Raw genomic sequence first — 23549 nt, 5'->3', positions numbered from 1 at the left:
CTTCCCCTGGCGTGTTCATCCAATTCCTGGGCTTAGTAGCCTAAGTACAAGCCGAGTGAAAGTCTACTTATGATTCTGCATACGCTGTACTGTTAGTTTACCTATATTCTTTCCTCCTTCTGTTGGATATTTACCTGCAATTTTATCATTTCTCAAAGAGAGCAGGAACGATATATAAAATAGAAAGATTAAAGTCTATATGGAGATGAGAACACGTGAACCACCATAAATATGCCAAAAGGATTTTGATTAGCCTTTGCATATCACATGTGTGGGCATATAGATCATATGCTTCTGTGCATAAAACCCCAATTCCATATGATGCCTCATAGAATCCTCTTTTTAATCATTCTGCTTGTGAGTCCAAGAAAATACAGCTGTACAATTTGCAGAGTTTTAATGATTTCCAAAATTATGTCTGCACATGCAACTTTTTATGTATTTCTGTAACTCCAAAACTGTAGAGAAAAAACAAAGAAATTCTTTAAATACTAAATCCAGTGTAAAGCTTTTCCCAAAATACAGTAAGAAATGTAGAGAAATATGTAACAGAAAAAGTTCAACTCTTAGACAACTTCAGTTAGAGAAGTTTTTTTTTTTCCTTTTTATGTAACTTACTGTCAGAACTAGTTCCTGGCATAACACCAAGGTATTTTTTGTTCCTGTGATTCTGTCACTGGACTGCGTTGATTAATCACAATTCCACAGAGATGATTTTCCTGCTTTACGTAGCTGCAAATTGTGCTGCAAATCGAGCAGAAGCTGCTGAGCAATAGACTGCAAAAAGTATTAACAAATATAAAGCAAAAAGAAGTTGCAGTTATCACCTGGACCAAAGAACATTTTGTGTCCCGTCTCTATTTGCTATAAGAAACTAGGTTAAACATTACTCACCTTCCAGATTCTCTGGTCTTGATTCAAATATGCTTAACTTTATTACACAAGATGAAAAAATTGCTGAGATCATCCATGCATATGTTTCGCTCTTATTCCTATAGGTGTTGTATGGACATGACATAATTCCAGCAGTTATTTGCAGGCTATTAGTTTGAACAGTAGACAGACAATATGTGCTTGACAGCAACCCACTGGGTCGGTAATCCATAATTTGTTGATAGCAATAGACACAGGGCATTAGGGGATTGTAAATGAAGTGCTGGTGTAGCAGTAATTACAGTCAAACTCAGCAGCATTGCCAGAATTAAGGACTGAAGTTTGCTTTAAAGTCTGTTTTCAATGGTTTATGTAATTTAGGTGGGGTAATTTGCAGTTGAATGAAACCTGACATGGAAGTTGTCAGCTCAAATGCAGATTTCCTTCTGAGAAGGGTTCAAACAAGAATCTAGAACACAGCAGTCATTACAGAGGAAGTTCATTTTGCCAGATATGGTTAAGTAATAAATGAAGCATAAGCATTTGCGGCTTCCAAGAGTTTATTTCTGGATGATTTGCAGCTTTGTTTTTAAAATACATTATCAATGAAAAGGTACTTTCTGTTACTACTTTATGAAGCAGCTGTCAAACAGCAGTCACTCCACATAAATCAATGAAATAACAGTGGTACAGAATGGCGTAAGTGACACCACAACCAGAAGAACAGTTTAACTTTGAAATTCGTTCTTGGTCCTCATGTGAGTGGCTTTAAATGGCTACTGTTAATAACATTATTCACTCTTTTATGTGACATTGAAGTTTGCTCTCATAAAGGGTCACAATAGGTGAAAGCAAAAGAGGGAACTAGCAGAGCCTCTAAAAATTCAAATGGATATTAAATGAAGTTTTCAGCAGTGATGTGGCTGTATTTCTTAGAATGTCAGATCACTTTATGGGCCTTCACTCACTTCATTTGGAGCTTTCTGTGTATTGCAAATTAAGAAGTTGAAGAAGAGGTCACTAGCCAATCAACACAGCAAATTGATTGTAATTACTCCAGTCCCCAAAGGTAATAACATTTTGCTTCAAGTGACAGGTCTGCATAGCCCTGTGGTAACCAAGGTCACCTGAACAACGTCAATCCCATGTAAATACTGCACCAAGGGAAAGGAAACCCTGCTCCAGGAAGACTTTTTTCTTGATTAAAACCTCTGGAGTTCAACATTAAGCCCTTGCTCAGTTCCGATACCACTTTGGTGTATTTGCCTTCTGGTACTGTATGCCTGTGCTTGCTATTACTCATTTATTTTTTCAGAAAAGAAGTAAAAGATCAGATTAGGCATTTGGTATTGAAGGTTAACGTTACTTTGTGAAATGTAACGCAGTGTCGTCTTCTGGATTATGACTTTTCTCTTCAAGATCCCTTGGCTGCTATTTGTGCTATTGAATTTGCCGATGTGCTATTGAATTTGTAGGGACAGATACTATGCTCTGCTTTAATAGTGAACCACGCTTAAGCCAAATAGAACAAACTTGCAATCATTTCTCTTTGGGCTTAGACCTCTTCAGTTGTGATCTCAAGCTTCCTGTGTTGTTGGCATTCACTGTGATGGGATTTGCTTCTCAAAGGTTGTAACGTGAAATAGAAAGTGTTATAGGCAGTATTACTATTATCATTTGTTGACCTGAGCGGCACAACATTCAGGCTTGTTTCAATTATAAGGAGAAATTGGATGTATCTTATTGATGTCACTTTATTTATAGAATCTGTTTTCCTGAATATGGGATGAATTAAACAGGGGTGCTCATAACCTCAAGATTTTTTCCACTAGTGTCTGACACAGAAAGCTTTTATTATTGGTTCTGAGGTTGCATCGATCATATTAAGCACTTTATAGGAATTTAAGGTGCATTGGTCTTGGAATTCTCAGCCCTGGTTTACTGCTGTGTGAAAGGAGTTTTAATTAGATGGACAAACTTGAATTCTGCAAATGAAACAACCGCCTTTGTGGCACATTTTGTTAATAACTTTTCTTGGACAGCTATACTAAGCTAAGTACTCAGCTGTGAACCTCGGTTCTCTCCGTGCACTAATATTGAGAAAGCCCACGTAACCTCTCATGCTGAAAGTCTACAAAAATAATACAGCATGTTTGATGCTCCTTTCCCTGTCTTATTCTCCACTCCCTCCCTCTCTCCTAGTCTGTGTTGCTGTGTGCTTTTCTCTCTTTTGCATAAGTGTGTTCTTGCTTAAATGGAAAATGCTGTATAGTGTTGAGGATAGTTTGGATTTTTGATGGAAATTGTACTCAGTACCTTTTTCTTGAAATTAATAGGTGGACATGTATTACTGCTGCCAGTAATTTAGCTGGGCTATTCAAACTGCAATCATCATCTCTGTTAGAACAGATAAGGGAAAAAAAGAGGGCTGGGAATTCCCCATCACTCTCAAGGATGGTCTTTTTCAGAATCTGTCTCAGAAACTGAAACTGCATGAGATCTGTGTTCTGGTCTGGACCAGAACTGTAAAATCGCAGGCCTTGGAAAAACCAGCGTCCTTCAGAAACAAGGGTTGCTTGGCATCAGTGAATTCCACTGGAGTTTTACATTCAACATGATAGTGCCCGAATTCCATATTCTGAGCACTTTTCTACACTTGGGTCGATGCTTCGCTGTGACTGCCCTTGTGAAGACTGCATAAACCTCTTACAAAATATATTTACGGTGCGGCTAAGGGAACTTGCCAGTTTTCCGTGCCAGAGCATGTAAATAAACTACAACCAGTCTGACCATAGAAATATGTTAACTCTGATGAGGTGTATAGCTCACGTGTCTTCTTGATCTCTCGTATCAATAAATGTTGTGAGACACTTTAGTTGTCTTACTGTTCAGATAAAAAAGAATGAATGAGCAGCATTTCTTAAACGAAATGGAAATCCTTGAATTTGGTCTTGGTTTCTTCTCAAGTTCCCACTTAGCTTTTGAAGATCTTTGTTGATACTGTTGTATACTTTGCTTCAATCAGTTGCATATGTTCCAAGAAGTTTAACAGACTTCTCTTGGCTGTGTTGCTGTGAGAATTCATTCTTGTTACTATGTCCTTATGAGTTGCAGTACTTATGTGAAGTACTTTGGAAATTACAAATTACGTGAAAAACTTCATAAATTACAAAGTATGTTCTTCCCACCATGTGGACAGCTTCTAAACTCTGTCTACTGACTTAAGAGTTGTGCTCAAACAATAAAGTTGAAGAAAATAAAGAATTATCAAAAAGTCTTTGTGACTCACTGTCTGCTTGTGGGATTATGACTCCTTAAGCTACATGAACTAGACTTAGATAGCAAAGGAACCTGCATTTAGTAGCTGCTACCCTGTCGGTGTGTGTTACTGGTTATATTTGAGTGGGGAAGGAGAGGAAGCACCTCCCCCAACTCCTCCAAAGCTTGAAAAATGCTAAAATCTCTCAGTTCTTTGCCCATATTACATTACTCTCTGTTAGTGATATAAGCTTTTCAGATTCCTGCACTCAATTTCATGGCTGTTTAATCCAAATCAGGACTTAAGCATACCCTGTGGAATAACAAGGGTTGCCTACAAAGGGGAATTGCTGCAAGTAAGGAAGCTGTATATTCACCTATGTAATTTGGTCTAAGTGCTGTCTTTATACTGACGCCTTGCATAGACGATTTTAGAGCATGTGTCCGCCATACTTACTGCAGAAGTGCCCGTGCTAGCTTCAGAAATAGAAGCAGTACGGTTGTGTCATAGCTGCATTGCAGCGAAGTTGATGCAGGTGGACTCCGTGGAGATTGATCTCGTGCGTAGCTCTTCGTGACGTCGGGTGGATGGACCGGCCTTGTCGGAGGTAGCTGCGGGCTGTCTGTGCTGTACGCGTTTTGGTGGTGTAGATACGCTCTTTCCATGTTCTTCAATAAAAGGGTATGTAATCTTGCTTAGATTAAACGAGGATTGTGGGTGGTGGGGAATTCTCACAAGGCATCTAGCGCACTGTGCGGTTCACACAGGTTAGTGTGCAGTGCAGCTCCTCTCTGTGGCCAAACTAGCGGTCTTCAGGACAGTGACTGTGTGTCCCTCATTGCCCCACCAGACCACCTGAAGGCACTTCTGTCACCGGGAATTAGTAAATCGTTAGATTTCAAATTCCTAGCATCTCCGGCTAAACACTGCAGCTGTTGAAATGAACAGTTAGGAAACGTTTGCATAGTGGCAGGAGAGTATTTTATTTCTCTGTTTGTTTAGGATCTGTGCAAAGAGTCATTTCTTGTGTTCGTTATACATTAACGACACTGCACAAACTGTACTTCATGATGCACTTGGGTATAATAACTTAGCTGGATGGTTGAATGCAATTTAAATATGCAAAGAGAATGGACTAATGGAGGATCCTCAAGGACCAGCTGGTAGTTTTATTTGTAATTACATCATACTATTTAAATTCGTGAAGCTTTGTGTTCGTCACACACATAGCGTTGCTGAAATGTAGCACTTTAGATTTAACTATAAGAGGACGTCAGTATTTTCTCTGTGGAAATTAGCTATTCCGATTTGTGTATTTGTTTGGGGTTTTTTTCATCTGTAGCCCACCACCAATTCAAACGCCTCCCGAGAGTGGGTTCTGAGGGCACTTTTAGCAGGTACTGCTTCCCCACTTGGAAGAACCCTACTTACAAATGAAAAATAAAACCCTAAGCACATTTAGAGAGGAAAGGACCAATGGAGGGGAAAAACCCAGCAGTATTTTATACCCAAGGGGAAAAACTTGCTTAGCCTGGGAACTTGGAGTAGTCTGTGAGTTTGGTTTGGGCTCAAGGGGTAACTGTCTAGCAAAACCTGCTCCCTGTTGTTTTTCCTGCTCCCCATCTGCCAAACTCCACCTGCCTGGAGTGCAGAGGGCCGGGACAGGCTCTGTTGGCCGCTCTTGTGAAGAAGTGGAGGTAGGTCCTCTTCTGGGGCTCCATCCCCTTACTGAGCTAGGGTAAATGTTCGGGTAGTTCCTTCAGGCCTGCGACTGCCAGTAGCATTGCAGCTTGTCATCAACAGCTCACCTCTGCTATTGCTCCCTGTGAAAGTCTCCTCTGCAGGACCTCAGCTGGTGAGTTCTGAGCCTTGCTTAGTGATGAAAAGGTTAACATGAGCAACATGGTTTTCAGTGGAAGAAAACCAGTGTGGCGTAGCAGTGTTAAGTAAAGTGTCGGCCTCTGCATGGTAGACGCTCTTTTCTCTTCTGACCAGTTTAACTGGCCAGTTTTCTGTGTTAGTGATTTTGTGGACTTGTAAATGCTCACCCAAATAATTTGCAGATGAATATCTTTCTACCCTCCATTAGGTATTTACCTAGAATACCAGCCAGCCAGAAGCACCAGGGACTCTGGAAAACTCCTTATTTCCTGGAGATTAACTGCTACGTTGTAGGCAAAGCTTGTCCATCTACTACTGAAAAGAATGTGTGGGCTGGAACATCTGGAACATCCCCTTTCTGTCAAATAGCAACACAACCAATTGTGTGTGTTGTGGCCCCACGAGATACCTGCTGCCCCTGAGGAATTTTCATTCCTTCCAAATTTTATTTAAATACAGCTTGTTTTGAACTCTCCCTAGGTACTTTCACAGACACTTCTATTCACATGCAATGGAAGACATTTGTTTTTCTGATACTCTCAATCACTTCAGTCAATATGATTGTCAGCCACTAGTGAAAAAATGGACTTGGACATAATTATGTTTTTTTCATCTGCAATCTGCTGCGCTTGTTTCTAATTCATTTTACTGCTCTCCTGTCTGCTTTTATTCATTACAGGAAATTTAAATACCCTAGTTAGTCGGAGTATAATGTTCATTTCCTTTGTATTTGTAAAAGCAGTCATCTCAAAGAAGTCATACGGTTTAATGTTAACCTTTAATGTGATCTGTGAATGTGGCGAACTATTCTATGAGTTGTCTGAAGTTTGTATATGACATTTCTATGTTGCCAAACATGTCATTGATTAGTGATGTAGCACTGCATTTACAGTTTCAGGGCAACATCTCAATTTTCTGAGTTTTTGTGGATGTTGTTGTGAAGTGGTTTTGGTCTTGCAGTGCTGATTTTCTTGCTCTAGATTCTTTTTGAAATAATATAAAAAATGACCGGACTCCCACTTGGAGTTTTAGTCCCACTGTTTACTAATACTGCTAAACTTAACTTTCAAGCACTGTAATACATTATTTTTTTTCCTTGAAGAGCTGGAAGCAGGAGACATTTATCACTTACTTTGCAGTACCTTATCCTTCCAGCACTCTCTGGGCACTCTGGAACACGAGTCAGTGCAATGAACTGCAGCACGAGCATCTGTGACTCAACAGACAACCTGCTTAATAAGTGTTTATTGATTTAAATTACAGAATGTACACATGCATAAGGTACTGAAATAAATTAAACCAGAGCTGGTTACACATCTGTCTACACTTGACTATATGCCTAAAATAGTTATGGCAATATTTGAAGCAAGGCAAAAGGGTTACCTGGTGGAGGGAGCCGCTGGTGGGTTGCTGGGTTTCTTTCTGAAGGTGCTGATCAGCTGCAGCACCCCTGGAAGGAGGTGTCTGACTATAACCCCAGGACTAACGGCAGCTTTCAAGTGCTCACTTCCTCTGCGTTTTCAAGACCTTTACCTTGTGGGAAAGTACTCCAGGCCACAGCTGGTGCAAGTGGAAGTGAAGGCACTTAACCGCATGACCCAGCAGTAAGCTTGGCTTTATGCCTCTCTGCTTTGTGATGTATTTCCACGGCCATATTGTGTGAGAAATTACATTACATACCCTTCCTCAATAAGCTATTGTCTCTGAGCAACTGTTAGAGGTACAGTGCATGCAGCTATCATAACAATTTTCTTATAAGTTTTGTGCACAATTGCAATTTTCCTTATTATTGTTCCTGAACTTTATCCTTTCTTTCTCCACAAGCCTCCGGTTTGGAGGTCTGTCACATGTAGAGGACATTGTTATGTTCATAACAACAGCATATCTGAAAGTTCCACTTTTTAAATCACTGCCTTTCGGTCGTGAATTCTGGACACTATTGCAAATAACTGCACTTCTGTGTGACTGCTTTAACTATTTGAAATAATACAGAAATAAGTCAGACACAATTTACCTGCATGACTTACAGTCTCAGATCATCTGTTTCAGAAGTTCTGGTCCTAAGCTAAGCTGTATTTACTGCAGTGGTGTGTGCAGAAAGCAGTATGATTTTGTATTCATTTTACAAGGTATCCAAAATGATCTAGTTTTGCCGGTCATCATGTTCTGCAGTATAACGCAGTGGATTATGTTTAGAGTTGTGCTAACAAATGGAAACAGGTTTGTAGTTTCTGCTTTGTGATCCTTTTCAACACTAGCTTGGCCCCAAAGTTCACTCAAGCTGAGGGCCCTGGGGGTGTTCAGCCTGGAGAGGAGGAGCTGAGGGGAGACCTTCTCGCTCCCTACAGCTCCCTGACAGGAGGGGGTAGCGAGGGGGGGGTTGGGCTCTGCTCCCCAGGAACAGGCGATGGGACAGGAGGGAACGGCCTCAAGTTGCGCCCGGGGAGGTTTAGATTGGAGATTAGGAAGGAGCTCTTCATGGAAAGGGTTGTCCAGCACTGGAAGAGGCTGCCCAGGGCAGTGGTGGAGTCGCCATCCCTGGAGGGATTTAAAGGATGGGCCGACGTGGTGCTGAGGGACATGGGTTAGTGGTGGGCTGGGCAGTGCTGGGGTAACAGTGGACTTGGTGATCTTAAAGGTCCCTTCCAACCTAAACAATTCTACGATTCTATAAAGAACCCAAATCCCATATCAAAGTGAGAGGTACGATGAACACCAGTCATCAGAATTTGCTTTTAATTGGCTTGAGAGTTAATGTAGGCAGGCCGATCAGAGCAGCACAACTGTAACCTGTCATACACCTGCATAGCGTACATGTCCTGCTCAGGGCTGGGGGTGTTGCTAGCAGCCACCTCCAAGTGGCATGGGTACACTCCAGGGTGTTTGCCCAAGGGTGAGGATGCGGCCAACTCACAGCGCTTTTTTGCTGCTAGAGCTGCCCAAATGGGCTTGATTATGGTTCTAACTTTTCTCGATGAATATGCCCAAAAGGCAGCAGGCATAGGGGGTGGGGTGGGGTGGGCAGGTGAGAGGACGTGGTGAGACACTTGATGTGGTTCTGTCTAATTAGGGTTCTCATTTCTGCACCTGGGTTGTCCAGGTGAGAGCACTGGTAAGCTTGGACAGTGAACTGGGCAAAAGAGCTGTTTCAACTGAGCCAACTCCCATCCCCACTCTTTTATGTTTGGAACATATGAAGTTTTATGTTTTACTAAAAAATAAAGCTGGATGAGTTCCACTGTCTGATTTAGAAGGCATTGGCACAGGGTGATGGTGGGGAAGGTGGAGCAGGGGCACAAATGGTGTGAAGGTGAGGAAAGGAAAAAGGGCAAGACTGACTTAAGCTGCTTGTTGGACAGTGTCTTACAGAGATGCTTACTTGTCCTGATGATCCATCTGATTTGTCTTTTTGCACGTGAGAATCTCGTTAACTCCTCATAATTATTTTATATTTAAGTTTACCTAAATTTGTTTGTCATATAGTCTTGAACTGACTGCCGTCTAAAGAGGTTTGTCCTGAAGCCTCATAAATATTTTGCTCACTTGGTATTTTGGATCTAAATCTCTTGCTTGTAGCGGCATTGACTTAACCTACTGAATAGTTTTATTCCATTTAGCATATCAAGATGAATATTATGTTAGCAAAAAGGGAAGTTTAATGCTCCCTATTTAATTAGAGAACTATGATATCTCTTACTAGTTATGCTGGCTGACTGCTGAGTTTTGGAAATATCAGCTGCCTTCCATGAGTCTTTGGTACCGTTCATAGAAGTAAATACCAATAGCACTTACTTCACAAGGGTGTCGCATAGCTAAATTAATGTTTTTAAATTATTCTGAAACTCTAAGATGCCAAATGGTCTGGTGCAACAATTAATGTTGTTACTGTTAAGTATCATCCAATTTCTGTATTACGTATCCGTGTCCTTTAACAAGGGAAAGGAAGCAGAATGTAATGCTCATTGATGTTTTTAAGTCCTTTATTAGAGCTAAAGTCTTATTAATAGTCTGGAAAAGCTTCTTTGCAAATATGAGATTTAGTTCTTTTTCTGCTGCTTTTGAAGTCTAAGGACTATAGAGGAGCTATTACTGCTTCATAAACAGTTTCCAGGATGAATCTGAAGACTTACTCATGGCTCATCTTGGGGTAGTCCTACAGCTACTATTTCATGAATATGTACAGTACGTTTGCTATCATTTTTTATGCTGCGGATTCATGGCAAATTCCTCGTTTATTCAGAAAGTGGCCTGCTGTGGAATACTCTCTATATAACACATGCTTGTCTCTTTGGCAGCTCAGGCTTCGTTATTGATATGAAATGAATCTGTAGTGCAGTATTACTATGCTTTGAAAGCATTAAATGGCATTTGTAGTTCCTCTGTTCTTCTTTACAATGTATACTGGATTTTTAACATTTTTTTTTTAATTTTCTGACACGAGATTTATCTCTACCCTTCATGATATTGCTTGCCACACCACAGATAATTTTCTCTTACCTATGCTAAGTCCTTTGTCCTCAAAGATCTTTAGAACTATGCACAGTTTTGACAATTTGCCATCTTTCTCACCCTGTTGCTTCTCTTCAGTGGTCACATTATACTGATCTATATTTTAGTTGTTTTCTCACTATCATTTTCTCACTCAAGGTCCCCTAATGCTGTTGGAAATGGAATTATCAGGAAAAGGTGTTTCTAGTTTGAAATTAGCTGTAGTCCAGGAAAAGAATGAAACAATCTTGCATATGAGATAAAGCAGGATTTTGAAGAACCTGTGTATTACTGCAGGAAATTTGGTAGTAGTTTGAGTGGCAAAGGTGTTTACGTGAAATAAGAAATACTTCCAATTAAGCTTATCTGAGTTCAGTGCACAGGTGTATCATTAATAAACTTGGAAGGGAAAATGAACAGAACTTTGCACAGGGTTCAAACCATTCGTGCAACTGAAATAAGAATGTACAGCATGTACAGTAGTTATTGAGGAAAATACTAGGGGTCATGAAAATAAAATTGATCTCAAATTTATTTGATGAACTGCTGTAAAGAAGAGCAGATATGCTACAAAATGGTAAAAAAATATGAGGACATTATGCAAATTGCATTTTAAATAAAGGTAGAAAACGTTAGGTAGTTTTAACATCAGGAAAACATAGTGATAGAAGAATCTGGAGTTCTGCTACTGTCGTTATTTGCCTCCATGGTTGTTTGGCACACTTATTACTAGATAGATTCCCAAAAATGAATTCCATGAAAAGTGCTGAAAATAAAGTACTGAAATATTGATAAAGTACCAAAAAGCAATTGTAGCTTAGTATGTGGGAAAATTAAAGAAAGATGATACTGTTTACAAAGGCATCAAGAAGAGAGCAATACTTAAAGAATCTTATGGATCGAATAGGAAAGTTTTCTAACAACATTAAAATACAACATAACATGATTTCCAATACAAAAGACTGAAGGGTAAAAGTTGTTATGTTTTTTTGTAACAGAAACTGCTTCATGAGACAGACTACCCGGGATACCAATCTTCTGGAAGGAAGAGTGGAATGAAAATTTGTACAGGCACTATACTTTAATAAGCAAATGAGGAATAGCATAGAAGTGGAAAAAGAAATGTTAGCTTCTTGGATATAGACAGTAAAACCCCCTCAACACAACAATATTGATTTTGATTGCAGAATTCGAATGTCTGCTAGGATGCTGGGTGCACTAATAGAACTCAAGCTGTGGGCAGCTTGCCTCCACTTCCCTTCCACGTGACTGTAACTCTACTGGCTGATTTCCTGTAATTTTACTGCCTGCATTTGTGGGTGGGATTATGGTGGGATGTTTGAAAGTCGGTGCTTCTTGCCAGCCATGAATCTCATGCTGTCCCTTCTCAGTGCAGAAAGGAAAGGTTGGGATCACGACCTCACACGGTGAAGCGGACTTCCACGTTGCAAACTGAATCACTCCTGAATGGACCAGTGAGTCCAGAAATGAAATTTCTGGTTTCTGTAACCTGCTTGCCTGCCTTCTCAGCAGTCTGCTGGGATAGTAACAAAGGACTAGAAATTTCTGTTGAATTTAGTCCTCCACTGTCACGGGTAAATGCATAATTTAATTCCCTGAATTGACATTTTTTAACCCTTTCTATTGCCGTTGCACTGTTTTACTCCTGTTACGACATTGTTCCTTCAAGAATGAGAATGGCTAAACTGCGCATTCTCTTGGATGCGGTGGTAGGAGGTGATGTTCAGGGTGCAGCACGTGTGCGCTGCGTCCTCTTCAGAGCTTGGAGAAGTTTGGCTCATGCATTTCTGCACCAGAAGCTCGAGTGCAAGACAAAATCAGTGAGGAGATCTAAGCTTCTGTAAGTAGTGTGGATGCTTAATGTAGATACGTTAGTACTTTTTTTCAGTTACAAAGATTCACTCCATTTTGAGACACATTTTTCGTTTCACCATTAAGGCCTCTCTTCTGTATTTCGTTTCTCATTTTCCCTTGTATTAGTTATTCATAACCTTGATATTTCTATGACTAGCACAGGCTACAACATTGTCTTTCTTTTTATCTTGCTCATTTTTACTTCAACAGTGAAATCTGCACTTATTAGACTGGAGCACATTCTTTACCCTGTAGTAGCTTGTATAGGCCTTAATGCAGACATTACATTTTACAATTCACTTATTCATTCTTTTCCTGCATAGTGCATACAGTCTTATCCTTTATAGTGCATATGGATGCAGATCATTTAGACCCCATGCATCCACTTGATCGATACACATCTTCTGAATCCAGACATACTTCTGAAATAATTCAAAGTCCTTATAGTAGGATGACAGTTTCTTTTTCCTTTTCTATTAGATTAACTTATTTTAATTTCTTTCTGTTCCTATTACCTGCTCAATTTTGTCTTTACTTCAATTTCGGTTTCACTTTTTCCCATCTGGTTAACTGTTATTAGAATTCATGAGTTTGTCTGTTTAAACAAAATTATTTTTACCACTTTCTCCTCCTCTTTCACATTCGTCACCACTCACATTTTGTAGAGCAAAATTAACTTCAAGACTCAAGCATATTGTATCAAAAGCAAACCCACTGCTTGGCATTAAAATTCCAAGGTAGCTTCTGTGAAATGATAAGTTAGAAAATAAAACCTGCATATAAGAAGTACTATATATAGGAATATCACAGTAGAAGTTCTGAGGAGCTTCATAATATCAAATGAGATGAAAGTGGTGAGAATTGTTAGAGCGAAGATGAAGAACATTAGGACTAGTAAAAAAGATTTAGTTACTTTGACACAAATAAGCTTGCTAATGTGTCCACTGAAAGATCAATTGGTTCAACCTTTTCCTGGAGCAGAAATTGCTTATCACCAGGTCTGACAGCCTCTGATGAGAATATCAGGCTCACCAGAAGGTTGTTTTGTGAACGTAGCTAAATTCGTGTCCGCAGTAAAGACTGTCAATGTGTGCACCTCTGTAACTTTCTCCCAAATTCACAGGTGTTTTACAAATGTTCTCCTCCCATCCTCACACAATCCAGAAAGAGGAATCTTGTCCTCAAAGACAGACCTGCGCTATTTGTAGGAATTTTTCACAGTACTGTTCTTGGAATGTGATATCGAGGCGGTACGTCAGAAAGCAATCCGTTTTCATACACATAATCCATCCTTTTAGGACAGAACTGTTCCTTAGAAAAGTAAAAGTATTTAAAGATAGTTTTCAACCCAAGGAAATCCTCTGTGTGGGTGTCTCTTCCAAAACCAGCTGTGGGCTCTCGCAACTTCCCAGCTTTTAGTGGGACTGACGGTGAAAGGCAGAAGTTGTGGAAAATAAGTAAATAAAGTAAGTTGGAATGCGTCAAAGGCACTCTGGATTCTGTTGTGTTGCTGGTAATTGCTTTGATGAGCACTGCTGCTGAATCAGTTTGCCTTTGGAGGTTGTTTTCTTGTTTATGGAACAGATAATGGTCTGTAGGTGAAAATGCCAGACCTTAAACTGTTGATGGGCCCCTGTCCTCCCTTCTCATTCCTTTGGCTTGCTAAATCTTTGTCATCTGCCCCAAAATGAGGACTGCGCCGAGTCTGAGCTGTGGGAGAGGGAAGTGCCACAGAGCAGCCGAACCTCTTCTTCGGTGAGAAGAGAGTGATTTAAACATACATACCTTCTCCTTGACTGGAAGGAATTTACTTGCAACTAATTTATCCGGAAACATCCCAAGCCAAAATTTACAGAAAAATTCGATACTGGCATGCTGGGTAGTGATGTGGGCCAGGCAGAATGCCTGAATGATTTTATCGAAGGCTGGGAAAAGTGGGATTATTTATTTGTTTGTTTGTTTATTTGTTTATTTATTTTTAGGACAAGGTATTGTTTGAGGATGGTTAGTAGTATACTTGAAAACCACCATTTTTATTTACCTTTTCCTTCAGTGTAAAATGTCCAGCTAAGACCATTGTTAGGTCAGACGCCTGTTCCTGCATAACAATAGAATTCTAAATGCCAGATATGAGTTGTAGTTTTCTCTAAAGAGAAAAGTATTCTCCTTTTCTGTGAGGAATCCTTTGGCAATCATTCTGATTTTCTGTTTCTCTTGCATTTTACTAACCTCTGTGTCTGCCTTCTACTGTTTAATGGAAAACAGTGTTAAGAAATGCACACATATGAGCCAGATGCTTCCATTCTGTTTTTCACGGAACACCCCCTGATGTCAATAATTTGCTGAAAAACTATTTTTAAACAAAGGACATGAGGCTGTAAGTATAGAAATATAGAGAAACTGGAGCTTCATGTAGTGTGCTGATGAGCATTTTTACCGGGGAAGGAGGTTTTCCAGGTATGCAAATCAGTTTTCACTGTAGAAAAAGTATTTTTATAATTTTTGTGTTAAATGAAAACAGAAACTAAGTAACACAAATTTGAAGCATTTCCTCAAATATCAGCATACTCTGTTTCCCTGAACAGTGGTTTACCATAACATTACTGTCTTCCAATTAAATGGAAAACATTTCCTGAAATTAAAAAGACACTATTTCAAGAAGCAAATGCTTATAGTTAACTTATGAAATAAATTTGCTGAGATATTTTTGTGATCTACTGCTCTAACTTTCTTTAGGAAAGCGGCAAACTCAATAAAAGCAGAAGTTTAACAAACATATCTGTATATACTAATTCTGAATTTGCCCCAAAATATAAATACTTTCTTGGTCCAGTCAGCCAAACCACATTATCTTTGCTGAACGAAAAGCCTCCTAGCAATTTTATATCCAAATGTTCTAGAAATAAATCACCTAGATTCCCATTCATCATCATACTGATTTTTATGGGCCAAAGAGATTGATGATGAGAGTGACACTGTAGCTTCGTAGAGAGCATCGTCATCTGAGAGGTGCAGGTCCCAGGCTTTGCTTTAATGAATACTGAAGTGTTTTGCGCAAGATGGAGCAGCTTTGACAGCACAGTCTGAGAAAGACTCTAAAGCTTTAAATGGCATTTCATACACTCTTCCTAAAGTATATGTTCACCCATGGATCGCGAGGAAAAAAACGTCTTTTTATTATTCCTCGTATTGCTGTATCAGCTAGCACTGCTAGTAACAAGTGAGGTATCCCCTCTGTTAAGGTCTGAATGAAAAACTAACTTCTACCTGAGAAAGCTAAGCTAGACTTTTGTATGCTATGGTAGGTTTAAAAACCAATCAGTTTTACAAAGCCAAACAATGCAGTATTCTAGAGAGTATCGCTCAATATTGGGAGTAGCTGTAGAGTCTTAAAGAAGGTGAGAGAATAGGCAATAAATACATAAATGGGTTGACTTCAGCTTGAAGTACTCTGTCGTGTGCCTGTTGATTGCTGCAATTAGTCCCGAACGTGTCAAACGTCTCTCAACTTGACTTTTCTAAGAAAGGTTTGATAAATTAATTCATTCAAGCCTATCTTACTGGCTTTGTTCTTAGCACTTACTCCTTTTTCCAATCTTGGTGTTACTTCTCTTTGCCTATCGATACCTCTTATCATAATGCTGTTTATAAAGGTACTGCAACCTTTCAAAAGGTTCTATTGTTGGTTTGGTGGTTTTTTTTGTTTTGTTTTCTCCATGTCTGATTAAACATCAAAATAATTTCCAGGAAGATTTTCTTCAGATATTTCTTCTTTTTTTTTTTTTTGCTATTAAAAATATCATGTTTACATTTGAATCAAATGTAAGTTCCCAAACATCTATTTTCATCCTTGGCTTTCTTCCATTGAATATTTAGGGTTGTTCTGGAACCTGCCCAAATAGTTAAATGACATTTATAGTAGTACCTAGACTTTGACCTGTTCTACTGGGCAAGGAGAATTTTCAGTGAGTGGTCTTCTGAATAACTGAGAAAATATATGAGTAGATGAAAAGATAAATGTAGTGCAATTTTCCTGCTTCATGCATAGTCTTCAGAAGATAGTATCTGGTATGGGTTGCTAGACTAATTCAGTAATATGACAATTTTTCTTTCCTGGCAAATATCTATGACTCTGTGAGGATGATGCCTACCTAATTTAGAGGGGCAGATTCTCTCCTAAAATGTAGGACACTCCAGATTGATGAATTTTCCCGTGGAATTAGTGAGAAAATTATTGCCTTCTCCTTTTGCTGTTCCTGTGTGCTAGATTATGGACATCATGGCTATATTTTTGACCAGATGCTTTTCAGTCATCAGCTCCTTGTTGCTGAAGCACTGTGAATTTTTTTCTGCTAACAGAAGTAGTCTCTAAGAAGACTTTCAGTTATATGTTGAGGTGCCATCCACATAAACAGGCAACCCAGATTTGGCTTTATGTGCATATAATATTCCTGTCATTCTGTGCCATTTAATTTTTGAAATGTAAACAAGATGCACATATATGACTAGGTCAACACAGAACTTTACAAGACATGTCAAGTTATGAAAATAGATTCATTGATTAAAAACAAAGTGAATTTTAAATGTCAAGCAAAGCTCCCGTTATGAGTCAGTCATCTAAAGAAACTGTATTAGTCTGAGATCACTTAAAACAAAGCAAGCTGAGAATGTGTCTAGCTTATGCATAGTAATTTGCAGCATATTGTTAACATTTGAATTCTTTTCATTCTTCTATACCGACAAATTTTTGAGCCTTCAGTGTGAAAAGGGACTTTTATTGCATGGCTGCACACGACATAGCAGCTGCTAATAATTGCCTGGTCTACAGAGCTGCCACAGGAGGGGATCTTGCTGCAGTTCTTGGGAGGTATCTGCCAGGAATTTTACCTGAAGCAGTGCTTCACTGTCAGCCCAAGCTAACATAGCAAATGAAAGTCTGGGGCGCTGTCTCCCTCCTTCCTTCGAGTGTCCACAAACAAAATAAATGAGAAATAGGTACCGCAGGAGTGTTACCACTGGAAGATGAACAAGCATCGACAAGTTACAAGCAGACCCAAAGAGATTTTAAAATTTAATAAATATGCCAGTTCTAAAAGGCATCGTAAACTGGTGCTTGAGATCAAGCTTTATATTACAGAAAACTTGTGTGATGTATTTATATTGGCCTTGTGATCAAAATCATGTGGTTCGTAGATACTTGCAGTTCACAAAAATCTTTCCATTAGTGTATAACTTTTAATCTACATACAGTCTGTTAATTCTTGCTTAGTTGCAGCAGCAAGTTCTTGTTCTGCAATGCCAATTTGTCGAATTAAAAAATGTTGGTTACTGGTGTGTTCACCGATGAAAAACCAAGATTTTTTTTTTGTGAATTGGCACCTTAACATCCACCTGATGCATGATAATACTCTTTCACAACAATAGTGCAATAAAATTTCACTTTATTTTTGTCACACACAAACTTTACTCTTCTCCCTGAGCACACTCATCTTTTTGACTGGTGCATGGAAAGTAGACAATGAAAGTAATTCTGGAGGTTATAGGACCTGTTCAAGTACTAGGTATGAAATGGCTGTCACACTTCACTTTCACAACTTCAGACATAATTATTGCTGCTTAATGGTTGACAGGCTAGAGTCAATTTTTACAGTCCAAATGTTAAGAGTGGATGATGGCAGCAATAAATACCTGTCAGCAACAGCTTTCAAATACTGAAAAAAAATCCACTTGTATCTGGTCAGAATGATAAAAGCACATGAAAGTTCGCAAATTAACTGACTTTAAAAGGATTTGTCAGGTCAGAGCTGCTGGATTTCACAATTTATTTATCTTTTTTGAATAGTGTTTGTAGCTACAGATTAGTGACTATTGTTACAGAAAATCAAGTCAGAGATGAGGAGCAGGGCAAGTATGAGTTTTTTATCTGCGTTTAATCAGGCTGCCTGTATTTTTGAATAGTGTATGCAGGACATGGTTGTAAAGTACCTTGTCTTGTGCTGATGGGGCAAGAAAATGTGTTCAGCTTTGGGCTATAAGCCTAGCTCTTGTGTCATCAGCAAACATGTTTAGGTACTAACATTTTAATGTATTTAAACTTAAATACATTTACGTATTTACGCTTTATGTTGTATTTCTTTTTGCTTCTCTTGTCTTTCATCTTTAGTACTAGCGACACAAAAGAAGCAGTATCTAAGCATTAATGCTTAGGTAATGCACAGCAAAGCTCTCCAAGCCCCTACACAGACTGCAAGTTTGACAGCTGCTTTGTTTATTTTGCTGTTTGTTGTTAGTTCATCGTGGAAAGGGGGATGGATGGGGCATTTTGAGCATTGGATCTTCTCGGTGTTTAGATCTAGGCTTTTGGTGCAAGGTGACGTGGCCAAAGCAAAGGCCTATGACCGCTCCTTCCTTCTCACTCCATCCTTGCTCCACTCCTGCACCCCGCTGTGGGTCCTCCGCGGCCGCAGCCCCCAGGGATGGCAGTGCCAGCCCTGACATGGAGCGCTGCCACCTGGCCCGGCTGTTCCTCCTCCTCTGCTGCCCTGGGCCTCGGTGGCCCACGCTTCCAGAGCTTTCCACGACGGTGCCGCCAACGTGTGTTGGTTGGGAGTCACCACAGTTTCCCCCATCGGCCCAGCTGTGTCCTATGCCCGTCCCGGGGGAACCGGCTGGATCTGCGGCCGCCGGTTGGGGTAGGGCCCCACAAGCCCTGCAGGGGTTTCCCACCTGCCCCCACTTAATTGTTGCTGTTTTGTACCACTGTTGGCTCCTACTCCTCCACAAAAACAACTCCAGTAATAGATACATGACTTCCCCCCAAAAATACAAGCAGTAGAAAGTTTCACAAGGCGTCTACCAGAGCTTTCCTACAGGTTACCAGCTCAGCATTTGGCTCCCATAAACCACAAATTATACCTTCTCACCAGAAATTATACCTACTCACCTTCTCACCATTTTACCTCCCTCCTTGCAACAATTCTCTTGTATTAAAAGCCCCTTCAATTTTAGACATCAGGTTTAATTTCTATCAGGCCACGTGAGCTATCTATGCCAGCTCAGCACTACCGTCCTCTTCAGTTACTGGTTTGGATCCTCAAAGGACACAACCTTATTTGTTTCTCGAAACCAAAACCCACCCTGGGCCCATAACTGGAGAGCTACCGAGAGACCAGTTGCTCAGAAAGGAGACACGGCATCTCCTCTGTTCAGGACGGGGAGCCATGCATCTCCCATGCCCGGGGGCTGGGGAGGTTCGAATTTGCTCTGCGCTGCAAGCACATGCTGAGCTGTTTCAAACCTTGCTTTTAGAAATCAAACAGCGTTTCTTTCTGCTAGAATTTTTTCCCGACAAACATCTCCAAACTTGTTTCCATAGCACTGTCTTCCCTTAAAAAGAAACTGCTTTCCACTCCTGTTGTCGAAGTAACTGTACATTTCATGAGAAGGGCACACAGGTTGTGCGGCTATAGCTTGGGTCTGAGCTTTTCTCCAAAGATTTCAGTAAAGATCCTTTTGCTTTGCACGTTACACGAGTCCCGCCTGGGCTCTCAAAGCCCTGTTCCCACAGTTCAGACGGAGCCCTTGCAGGCAGATGGGCAGGGAGTGCAGATACCCGCCTGCCCAGCGCACACCGACCGTTCGTTCCTGGGGCACACGGCCGCTCAGCGACATTTATTGGTGGCGGCCTGGCCCAAGTGGAAGCTTGTCCTTGTTACAGATCCCATGCGTGTTGCTTTCCTACCTGTCACCAGGTTTACAAATAGCGGTTCATTTGCGTTCATCTTCTAGTACTGTGCTTTGTACTGTTTCGATACGATATTTATGTACTATTTATATAATTTATATTGCTCTTACATTGTTTATACTGTTCCTTATACTGGTTTTTAGAGAGCTCAGTCTATGTGCACTGCCTCAGCTCAGCAGACTTTGTGGTTACAGCAATAAAAAGACTGAAAAGGTATTTCAGATTCATACTAGAATTGAAAAGGCTGACTCCTGCATGAGCCGCGTTTGAGTTAGACACAAAGAGAGACTGTCACGTCCCCTATAATCAGCATGACGTTGAAAACCTTCACGAGACATGAATTTATCTAAAATAAACCACCAACGTTGTCCCCTCCAAACTGTACTGTCTTGAACTGATCTTGCAAAGGTTCCAAATGTTAAGGGATCCACTCCTGACTGAGGGTGCTCTTTTGACACCCTGATCTATTTTCAAACCGCTTCCCTTTCAGACAAGGCTGAGGAGCGGAAGGCGGTGAAGGTTAAGCTGCAATGTCAAAGTTTTGCAGTTTCGCGCACAGCTCAGGTTCCCCCAGGGATCGGGGTCCGCTCAGCAACAGCCTCCCCACCTCCCTGCACAAAACTGCTCCTCCTCTGCAGCCTGCCGTCCCAGTGCCTTGAGCACAGCCCAGGCCCTGGCTGGCTGCCGAGCTGCACTGATTCTGTTATTAGGGCATCCTCAAAGCAGTGACCAGAGAAAACCACCTACCACACTGAGCTGCCCCCCTTTTTTATTTTTTTTTTATTTTAATGTTAATCAAGAAAGCCATTTGATTAAACAAAAGCAATGTAACTTTGGAGCAACAGCTCCACGTTTCTGCACTTGTTAACATGTTAAATAGGGAAAACGTAAAGTAATCAGTCAGAGAAACGAAACGGAACTGAAAAGGCTCATACCCACGTGAATATTCAGTTTGAGCAATGATAGCAGCATCACAGGGAGCAGACAGGGAAGCAGGACAATGAAGGGGGTATAAGGGCACTGGTTCCCTCTGTGTGATGAATCTAAAATGCAGAAAACCAGATGTGTTTCTGTGCCAAAAAAAATACTGAAGTTTGCAAGTTACCCACAAGTGCTATTGATTTTCACTGGGTAAACCAGTCGTCAGTGTCTTGTAGTTCATGTGCTGATGCACAGGTTGAGAGAAGATCTGTGACCACAGGTCGCCCACTCTCTTGTTGGGTGGGAGTCAGGGCTTCTGCACAGCACAACTGAAGTGAAAGGTTTATGCTTAGACCCTTAGGGGCAGAGGAAGAGACTGAAGAGCAGGCACTGCTTACCTAGGTGTTTCAGTCAACTACCATGGTGGTTAAGGTATCCTGAAGGGAAGAAGTAAGATTGAACTCTCACCTCTCTCGGTTAGTGCTCTAACAACTGAAATATTATAGAAAAGTAGAGTGTGCATCTCCCTTCTTAAATTGTGGTACTGTTTACTTCCGTTTTCCTTTACTTAGATCTTCTGAGTTTCCAGGGTTTTTTCCAACTACTCATGAGCTGTATTTGATACTCCTCAATTTCATCTCGTGTGCGTCCTTCCTGTAGTTAGACTAGGCTGGTTGAAGAGTGATTAGCTACTGTGATGCTCATCCTTCTTTTCTCACTCAGTGATCTCCAGCTTTGTTACTGTTTCCTGTTCTGTGCATATTTGGAGTTTTTCAGTTACTTAAGGCTTATTTTCTCTTGATGGATAGCTTGGATTAAAGTTACGAAAGGATTTGAATAATTATCTTAGAATAACTGTGTTTATGAGCTACAGAATTGCCACAATGGTTTATCTCAAACTGTTTTCAAAACGGATCGTGTTAAACCAGATGTGGCACTTTTATCCTGGAACAAGGGTATTCACAGATGAATTATTCAGGGACTGCTGTTCTGGAAAAATCTGTTCTTGAGTAAGTATTTCTGAGAAGCGCACATGTAGAAAGGCTTTTCTGCTGATGTTCTCCAGAATTCACTCATCACTCACAACATTTAGTGTAACAACAATCTGGAAGCAGAGGTGAAAAGAATCACAAATCTCACTTGATGTGCCGTGGTTGTTTTTCCTGAAAGCAGCTTATATGGTTCTTTATAGCCATTAAAAGTTTATTAAAATGCATGAGACACATCCATTATAAACCAGAAAAAAAAAGTCCATTAATATTACATACCAAATGAGAGTTATACCCACATATTCCCCCCAACCACCAAAAAAGGCATGTTTAAACGTAGAGATTTAGAAAGGGCAGGAGAATATTTTTATACTGTGCTAAATGAGTACTTGTTTAAACTGTTAAAAGGTGGATGAATAATGAGACCTTCTGCCTAGAAATCCAGCCAGTTCCAAACAATGCTGGCATAGCTCGGTGACATCGTGATGCAGCTGACATTTCCTGACCGTGCATACTTTGAAGGCAAATTGTATGGCCTTCACACAGTAGTTCTGGGAAGACTGAAGATAACCCATAAATATTTGAAGGGTAGTGATAATAAGGAAAGAATCCTTTAGAATAAAAACAGCGCTACAACTAGTGTTAACAGGATGAAATTAAGGAAAAGGTGAAACGTGGGTGGACTATCATGAGAAAATTCCTGTGTGTGGGTTACTAATCTGTGTTTGGATACAAAATAATTTCCCAGGAGAAGTGGGGAAAACACTCTGACTGGGACCTTTTCACGCTGGTCTATGCATAGCGATATTCGCGTACGACACTAATATAGTATTGACAGAGAGCAGATTATTTGTTCAGTACTTGAATGTTTGTCTCGTTTACCCATGAGGTCTTCTTATTTCAGTTACATACTGGGAAACCAATACAGAGTGAGTTTCACAGATGTACAGAATATGAAGAAGTGAACAAGCATAAACTGATGTCCTAAAATAATATTCATTCCTGACTGCAGCTTTAAAGATGTTACATTTTTCTTTGTAGTCAGGTCTAGCTGTGTTTTAGCTTTTTAGCCCCCTAGGAGACTTCTTACCGCAGGATCCTCTCAAAATTAGGTCTTTTTGTTTCCCAGGTACGTGCAATGTTAGTACATCTGTGTAACTCTTGCAGTGCAGCTCAGCAGGCTTTTGCCAAGTAGTAGCTTTCAAGATAACTCCCCGTTGGTCTCCTCTGGAAGCAATTGACTAGTAGCTTGGCTTTAAACAAAATATTTTTCCAAAATATTTTCTCCTTAAACAAGCTTTTCATAGCTTGTAACCATTTTCATTCTCCTGTAAATTATAGGACACATATTTTTGGAGGAAAATCATTTGCTTTCCAATACTGGGAAGTTAGTATGTGCTGATCTCAGCCAGCAGAGCCAAAGGTCTCTATGAAACATGCCAGGTGGATAAGCTGCTTTGCAATTAAAGATGAGTCATCACTTGGTTGCATTTATTTGACTCGTCTTTTAAAATTGTAA

The sequence above is a fragment of the Charadrius vociferus genome, unplaced genomic scaffold (genome assembly GCF_000708025.1).
Source record: "Charadrius vociferus isolate BGI_N301 unplaced genomic scaffold, ASM70802v2 scaffold141, whole genome shotgun sequence".
NCBI classification, from domain to species: Eukaryota; Metazoa; Chordata; class Aves; order Charadriiformes; family Charadriidae; genus Charadrius; species Charadrius vociferus.
This window is presented reverse-complemented; position numbering follows the sequence as displayed.